At 43.3% G+C, this 8426-nt stretch overlaps 1 long non-coding RNA gene across 1 annotated transcript in view; it reads left to right on the plus strand.

The window, feature by feature from the left end:
* The window catches only part of LOC109389704 (uncharacterized), a 29924-nt gene extending 22939 nt beyond the window's left edge, over positions 1-6985 (plus strand). The window contains exons 2-3 of the long non-coding RNA XR_002125442.1: positions 5682-5921; positions 6897-6985. This is a non-coding gene — a long non-coding RNA (uncharacterized LOC109389704). The remainder of the gene's footprint in view (positions 1-5681; positions 5922-6896) is intronic.
* The last annotated feature ends 1441 nt before the right edge of the window (positions 6986-8426 follow it).

An 8426-nucleotide genomic window follows, 5' to 3' on the forward strand; every position in this document is an offset into this window, starting at 1 on the left:
ACATACATATAATGGAATATTATTCAACCATTAAAGAAATGAAATTTTGTACATGCTACAACTTGAATGGATCTTGAAAACATGCTAAGTGAAATAAGCCAGATACAGGACAAACATTGTATGATCCCACTTATATGAGGTACCTAGAATAGTCAAATTCATAGAGACAGAAAGTAGAATAGATATTAACAGGGCTGGCGGCAAGTTATTGTTTAATGGGTTACAGAATTTATGTTGGAGATGATGACAAAGTTTTGGTGTATACAGTGGTGACGGTTACACAACATTGTGAATGTATTTAATGCCACTGAATTTTACATTCATAGGTGATTAAAATGGTAAATTTTATGTTATGTATATTTACCACAATTTTAAAAATTAGGTTGTGGCAATGTTTGCACTATTCTGAGTATACTACAACTATTGAATTGTACAATTTATATGGGTAAATTATATAGTATGTAGATTATATCTAAATAGAGCTGTTAAAAATATTGTCTCCAGTTCTGACAATCTCTATGATACATCCATTCATCCATTTATTTATCTATTGATTCAACACATTTTTGTTGAGTTCCTACCATGCCAACAGTTAGGAATAGGGTGACAAATAAAACAAATATGATCCTGGACCCCTTTTTATTTTTATTTTTTTTTGCTTAAAACACTGTGCGTTTTAAAAATTAATCATAGCCAACATTTATTGAGTATTTATTACATACTGAGCATTGACACAGCACTTTGCATAGCTTGTCTCATGGGGTCCTCACAACTGCATACTGAGCTGGGTTATTCTTGAATAAGGACATTTGCTCACGGTCACACAGCCAGGATTTGAACCTGGTCCGTCATACCTCAAAGCCCCATGCTCTTAACCACTTATCATCATATATAGCAGCTGAGTTTCAGCCACCTAGATTTGGGTCTTCCTTGGAGACCTGCCCTGAGGCCCGCCTGTCAGGATGGCTGATGTGGTGGTGTTGAAGAGAGAGTTAAACATGAGGTGGAAAAGCCTCCAGGAGGGAGTGGGTTTGGAAAACAAAGCTTAAGTCAGTAGAATCTTGCATAACCATTACAGTAATCATTGTAAAGCAGGTATCACTATATTTTTATTTTATCACATAACTAAATGGTTATGTGATAGAATTTTAAATGCAAAATTGAATTCCTAATCAAATGTATATTATTATATTAATAGCTAATATATTTATTATTGACTGAACATGGACTACATGCCAGCCTCTGTTCGAAGTGGTTGACATATATTATCATCTTATTTAATCCTCCTGACAGATTCATGCTGTGTAGGGCGCATTACTATTCTTATTTAACAAGTGAGTCAGTTGAGGCACAGATCCTTTAAGTAATTCGCCCAAAGTTACACACTCAGTGACTGAGCTGGGATTCCAGTCATGACGCCTTGACTTGGAGCCCAGATTCTTAACCACCATAGAACTTGCTCTTCAGTTATGTTAAGATATGCAAAATAGGTAGAGATGAAACAAGCATCAAGATGGTAGGATTATGGTGATTTTCCTGGCTTTTTTCTCCCAGATAATTTATTTTTTATTTTCCAAGAATACATTATAATAGTGATGAACATCTATTTATTTTCTTTTTTTTTAAAATTGCAGCTGACATTCAATATTATATTAGTCTCAGGTGCACAGCATAATGGTTTGAGATTTATATAACTTACGAAGTGATCCCCCCATAAGTCTAGTGCCCATTTGACACCACACGTACGAGGTCGGACAGTTAAGTTCACCAACATGTTGCAACGATGTTGCTAACCTTTTTTGATATCAGAGGGATTATTCAGTATGAATTTGTACCAACTGGACAAACATTTAACCAAGTTTACTACTTGGAAGTGCTAAAAAGGCTGGTGAAAAAGTTAGGCATCCTGAACTTTTCGCCAACAATTCATGGCTCTTGCATCACAACAATGCACCAGCTCACATGGCACTGCCTGTGAGGGAGTATTTAGCCAGTAAACAAATAACTGTATTGGAACAGCCTGCTTTCTCACCTGATCTGGCCCCCAATGACTTATTTCTTTACACAAAGATAAAGGAAATATTGAAAGGAAGACATTTTGATGACATTCAAGACATCAAGGGTAATATGACAACAGCTCTGATGGCCATTCCAGAAAGAGTTCCAAAATTGCTTTGAAGGGTGGAGTAGGTGCTGGCATTGGTGCATAGCTTCCCAAGGGGAGTACTTCCCAAGGTGACCACAGTGATATTCAGCAATGAGGTATGTAGCACTTTTTCTAAGATGAGTTCTCAAACTTAATGATCTGACCTAGTAGTCATTACACTATTATTGACTATATTCCCTGTGCTGTAACTGTGACCTTTTTCATTTTCTTCCTTCCCTGTTTTATTCTGTTGTATTTTATTTTGAAGTTGCCTATGCACATGCACAGAGTAAGCCAGTGCCACTCAACACAAAGGCAGCGTCCTGGGAGATCCCCGGTAATGCATTGGATGTGCAGTTCCTCAGTTGGCTGCAGCAGCCCTAACTGCTACAATCTTCTGCGGAGGGTGTGTTCCCTTCTATCACACTCTTATCAACACTGAGGATCTTTCTTTAAAAAATGTTTTTCTCCCCTAACTTGTAGGAGAGTCTGTGTTGTACCATGGTTAAGAGCAGCACATTAACTGTATCTGAACCTTGGTGCTGACAGTCTCAGTACCTGGGCAATTTCTCTGAGCCTCAGCTTTGTCCTTGGATAATGGAAATAACAGTACTACTTTCTAGGGCTATTAGGGGAATTAGATTGAGTGGTGTTTGGAATGGACCTAGAGTGCCTGGCACCATGTAAGGTAAATAAAGAAAGGGGTATTTTGATGTTTATACAGCATCTTTTTTATTATTAACCATTGGTATTTCTGCTTTTCTGAATTGCCTGCTTATGCTCTTTCCTCATTTGTCTCTTGGCATCTTGATTTTATAGTGTGTTTGAGTCAAGGACTAAGACCTTTCTGGAAGGGTCTAAATGAAGGGAGGAATGAGGAGTGGAGGTGTTTTTCCCTGTAGCCCGGATGCCTTTCTTTTTCTCCAAGGAGTATTTTTCATGGATTAGTGCAGCCTCCTCTCTTCCTGCAATTGACCGTTTCCTCCCTGAGAAATTTTCATCTGCTTTAAACAGTCAATCTTTAGAATAGCTGATTCCTCCCTGGACTGCTACACCCACAGGTCTCACACGCATGATTTCTTTCTCCCTCCATTTCAGTTGTATTCTGTCAGAATGGCCACGGCCATAACGGGTCTGCTGTGAGAGGCTCTATTTCAGTAGCACACCCAGCTAGCAAAGATGCCCCACCTCAACCTTGTATGATCACACAGGACACAAATAGCTGACCTTCCTGAGCAAAGGGCAAACGCCTAACAGACCCCTTAGATCAAAGGCACATTCTTAAGATAGTTCCATCTCTTCTTTTTTTTTTTTTTTTGCCTACCACCCATTGTGTCTGACTTGGACAATCCACATCTTTTCCATCATGGGGCAGAAGGGGCAGAAATTGGGGATTTCTAAATTGCAAAAGGAATCAAACCTCCTCTTAGCCAAATGATTCCTGCCAGAAAAGTTATTGTGGATAAATGTGTTTGGTCCAGAGAGTTTGGTGGTAACATGAAGTTGGCTACTGATCTTAAGACATATGTCTGAGTGAGGCATACGGTGGGGATATGCCGGTATCCCAGGCATGGCAAGGGCCAGAGGCCGTGGAGGGAATCCCCCAAAGAAGCACAGACTTTCCTAGAGGAAATTGATGGGGTTTCTCATGAAGACCTTCCCTCCATGTGAGGTCCCTTCTGCTTGGACAGCACCAGCATTGAAGCTTACATCCTGGTATTCGTGTGTCTCCTGCATTCTCCTGTATGCCCAGTTCAGTCTGTGTGGTTTAGAGAAGAGGGTATGAGGTTGGGGGACAGAAAATCTGGGCTTGAGTTGAGGCTTTGCCTTTTTTTTTTTAGCTTGGTAACCTTGGGAGCAAACTTTGTTACCTCATCTGGAAAATAGAGGGTAACATTCCCTGTGCTGGTCACCTCCTTGCTTGACCATGGACTTAAATGAGTGTACTGGGTAAGTTAGAAAAGACACAAAAGACAGGAGAATCTCTCCTCTTAGAGACATAGGCAGTCAGCAGAGTGTCTGCCTCAGCATCTCTGCTGCAGGACCCAGAAAACTGGATCCACTACTTCTCTCCAGAAAGCGGTCTAAAGAAAGTGTGTGTGTGTGTGTGTGTGTGTGTGTTGTCTTTTTTTTTCTTCTGGGTCTTCTGTCTTGGCGTCTGAGCCAAGCCGATCAGTGGCGCTGCTGGGGGGCTGGTATTTCCTTCTCTCACTCTACCATATTTTTTAATCTGACAAAGCCTACTGTAAAAGCAGAGGTGCTCCCTTGGTACTTAAGAGAGTGTCTGGAGAGGTCACCTGAGTTTTAGAGCCATTGGTATTGTGGATAAGTTCAGTTTCACAAACTTTGTGGAGCATCTAGCCCATGATTCTGGGTCAGGGAGACAGACACAGAGGTGGCAATTAGTGTGATACATGCTGCAGGAGAGGGCGGACTGGGGCAGTGGAAGCAGGAATCCTGGCCATTACACTTAGAGGGGATCCTGAGAGGAGCTTAAAGGACAGGTGGGAACTGGCCAGTATTCCTGAAAGAACGTTGGGTCTTAGAGAAAGGCACAGCTCTTGAAGTACGCCTCTCACCTCTTTATTTGGGATAAGCAAGCTATTTGGGAAAAGAATTTCGGGACAGGAAAAGAGAATGCTTATCTTCGTCACCTAGGTAATTCAGAGGGACAGAATGGGTGGCTGGAAGGTCATGGGACCTGGTCAAATGGAGAGCGTTCTTTTACTCAGCTTCCTAGTAAAAATGTCATATGTCTCCAGCCATACTCTAGCCAGTTTGGAGGAGACAGTCAATGATCATCTTAAATTTATCAGTGAGGGAGTTTGCTCTTCAGTATATTTTTTCATGTAGTCTCAGAATTCAAGGTATATTTCTGATTTTTTTTAAAATTCTGATGCTCAGTCAACACAGAAAAATACTTTTAGCAGTTGAGAAAAGTGAATATTGGTGTTCCATAACCTTGTCCATCACATCATCCCATGTCCTTTGATAAAGCCTGTCAACCTCTCTCTTGAGCAAGATGCTCTAGAATCTTCTAAAGAAAGTAAGAAATGTGATCCAGTATGGTAGGAAGAACCTGGAGTCTTACCCCAGGAATCTTCATGTTCATCCAGACTATCGTCTCTCATTTTCTTCAGTGGCACAGTGGGGTGCTCACCCCTGTCTGGCTGCCTTAAGCTGGCGTGAGGATAAGTGGGACCCGGGATGTGAAGTGCTTTCCGAGTGTACTTGGTCTGGCTGCAGGCAGCATTTCAGGGTGACACTCCGCTCTGGCATCAATTTCAATGTGGGTTAGACAGGAATCTGCCCTAGCCTTTGAAAGCACATCTTGACAGGTAGTATCTGTGAAGGTCAGAGCTGCTTCGACATGTCTTACTGACGGAGCTTGATTTCCTAGGACAGCCTCATTAAGCTACAGCTATGGAGGGTCAAACGTACTAGGTCCCTGTAAATCTGAGCCTGCATACGGGAGCCCAAAGATCTCCTGACCCCTTTTCTGACTGCACCCACCCCCTCCCTGTATCTCCTTCAGGTCCAGTAGTGGTACTGGGTTTGGAGAGCCTGGAGCCTCTGTGCCCACACCTCATACCCGCCTCTGCTCCAAAGAGCTGAGTCTGCAGTGGGCTGGCTGAGACTCTTCACAGCGCCTGCCTGGGACACTGAGACCTTCCTCCTCTGCGGCTGCCTTCTCCCGGCTCCTGCACCCGCCCCTCTGAAGTCACTGGTCGGCTGTGCTGCAGTTGGAAACCCTGCCCGGAGCTGGATCCTTACAGTAGGTACTTCTTTGCTTTTCTCTTTCTGTCAGAATTGGGTGCGTTTCAGCACTTGGGGCAGCTGACTGGTAGAGAGTCAGGAAGCAGATGTCAGTCTGGCCCCAGGGACTCACTGGCCATTATTTCTGTGTCCTGCTCTGCCACACAGACTTCCAGTCACTGAAGGACCAAGGTAGCTAGAGTTCCTGGGGTTGCTCACAGAAGCTTTACACATTTGTGGGACCCTAGGAGGTCAGTGGGGGAGGAAGTTCCCAAAGCAGAGCCAGGAAGGAGATGCGTTACTGGGCTGGTTTCCACTCCTAAGGAAGCTGTGTCCTCATTAGGAGTAACTTTATTAATGAGCCACAGCAGCTGCAGGGAGGAAGGAGGAAAGACATAATTAATTATGGCCTCCAGATGAGCACCTAGATTTGGGGGAGTCAGGGGAGGAAAGTGTGTGCTATTTCGATGTCTTTAGATGTGTCCTTCTGAAGTGATATCAGCTCTAAGAACTAACTTTCCAGCCAAAAGATTTGAGCTTTCTTCCTCTTTTGGCAAGTATCAGCTCATTGAGCATTGAATTCCTCCCTGAATCCTCGCCCCTCTTCCTGGGAGTGAAAAGGAAGTCAGTATTTGCTTTTCCAGCAAGGTCACAGATCACCTGACCAAATCCTTTAACAGCTGGGAAGCCAATACTGCTGTGCTGAACTCACGGCCAATCAGCTCCGGTCCAGCAGCCCAAACCTCGCTTTCTGGGAGGAGACGACTCCTCTTGCTCCAGGCTATGACAGGGGGAGGATGTCAAGGAAAGGTAATGTGACCATGGCTTTCCTTGTGACAGTTTTCTCTTCTTTATGAAGCTCTCGATTTCAGCTGCTGCAATGCAGGCAAAAATGACAGACACTCACAAAAAAATGTAGGAATGGAGTTAATGAGATTGTGTTAATATGTCATTTATTGAGCATAAGTTATCTCTTTGTTTCCTGGGTTGGTAGGAAGTGAGCCAGCCGGCTGGAGAACTCAGTTGGCAGAATCTTTTACAGGAGTGCATCTCACCTCCCCCGGTGTCTGGGCTGCAGCCCTTTCAATGGTAAGCAGAGCTGTCGGATGTCTCCTGCTTCTTAGCACAGGGGACATTTACACTTGGAGGCTCTGGGGCCTGGAATGGGAAACGCGAAGCTCCCATCATTTTGGCAGGATCAGTATGAGGTATTGGTGATTTTTTTCTCTTTCGGAAAGAGAGCTTTGCCTTTGTAAGTGGTCGAGCATGGATTGACAGGGTCGCTGTTCGGTTTGCTACTTTGCTAAATATTTGACTTTGTAAGGTTCAATTCTCCAAGAATTCTCATGGCAATAAGGCTGTGCTTTGAGCCAAGCTTTCTTTTCAAGGAAATCCAAGGTGCTATTTATTTTGGCACGCAGCCTGTTCTGGGATGAAATACAGCATTTTTATTATTAGAATAAAGAGAGGTTTGAAGAGAACAAAAGTACAGAACTAGGTTTCAGTTTCACGACAAAGTAAAGGAAGGTTTCTTTGAATTTGGATCTGAAGTTAAAAATGAAATTGAAATGGCATCATAAAAGGAGTAAATGTGGAGAAGGAGAGGGTGTGAGTATATACTGCAGGAGTTGGGTCAAACCGGGAAAATCTATGCTCCCAGGCATGGACCCTGCCGGAACCATTTCTAAAGTAGCCTGGTTGTTACACATGGGGCTGTCACTTCTGTCTGCCGGGACTGCCTCTTTGGTGAATTTTGAAGGGGCAGCCTCGGTCTCCACCTCTTCACTGCCCACTGGCTTTGAGAGGCAGTGTGGAGTCATGGAATCACACAAAGTCCCCTGCCCCTGATTAACTGGGTAACTGCATGGCCCACATAACCTCTCTGTGCCTTTGTTTCCTCATATGTAACTTGGAGATGATACCCTGAACTCAGTGTCTGCCACATGTTAAGATACTAGGGTGGAGAGTGGGGAGAGACAGAAGTGTGACCTGTAGGAATTCTGCCCTTCACAAGCTTACAGATGTGTAGGGGAGGAGAGCTAGAGAGAGATAAAGCTATGTATACTCAAACCATCCAGAGTAATGAACCAATGAGAGAGGTTGAAATCTAATTTGGCATCCTTGATCCTGGGATAGGCCATAAACAAATGAAAAGTTACATAACAACACCAGGTGTTACAAGGCTCTGAACACTGGGGTATACCTTAATAGAACAAGTCATAAATTGTTTTTATGTCAAAATTTTAAATGTTCCAGAGGGTTATAAAATTCCATTTTAAAGGGAAATTCTGTCCAACAAAGTTATTTTTCATATTCTGTTGTATTGCAAAATAGCATGTGTTGATGTGGTAATTATTCCTCACTTCCACTCACTTAACCACATCAAACATCTACCCACTCAAAGAAATCCCCCTTAGCTAAATTCCAAGATGTCTGCCACAAGGGTCATGTGCCAAAGTGGAGAAGCCTGGGGTGGGTGGGGACTGGAAGTAGCATGATGTGGGCATGACAGCTCCCTCTTTTT

Source organism: Hipposideros armiger, unplaced genomic scaffold, assembly GCF_001890085.2.
Source record: "Hipposideros armiger isolate ML-2016 unplaced genomic scaffold, ASM189008v1 scaffold_240, whole genome shotgun sequence".
Taxonomy (NCBI): domain Eukaryota; kingdom Metazoa; phylum Chordata; class Mammalia; order Chiroptera; family Hipposideridae; genus Hipposideros; species Hipposideros armiger.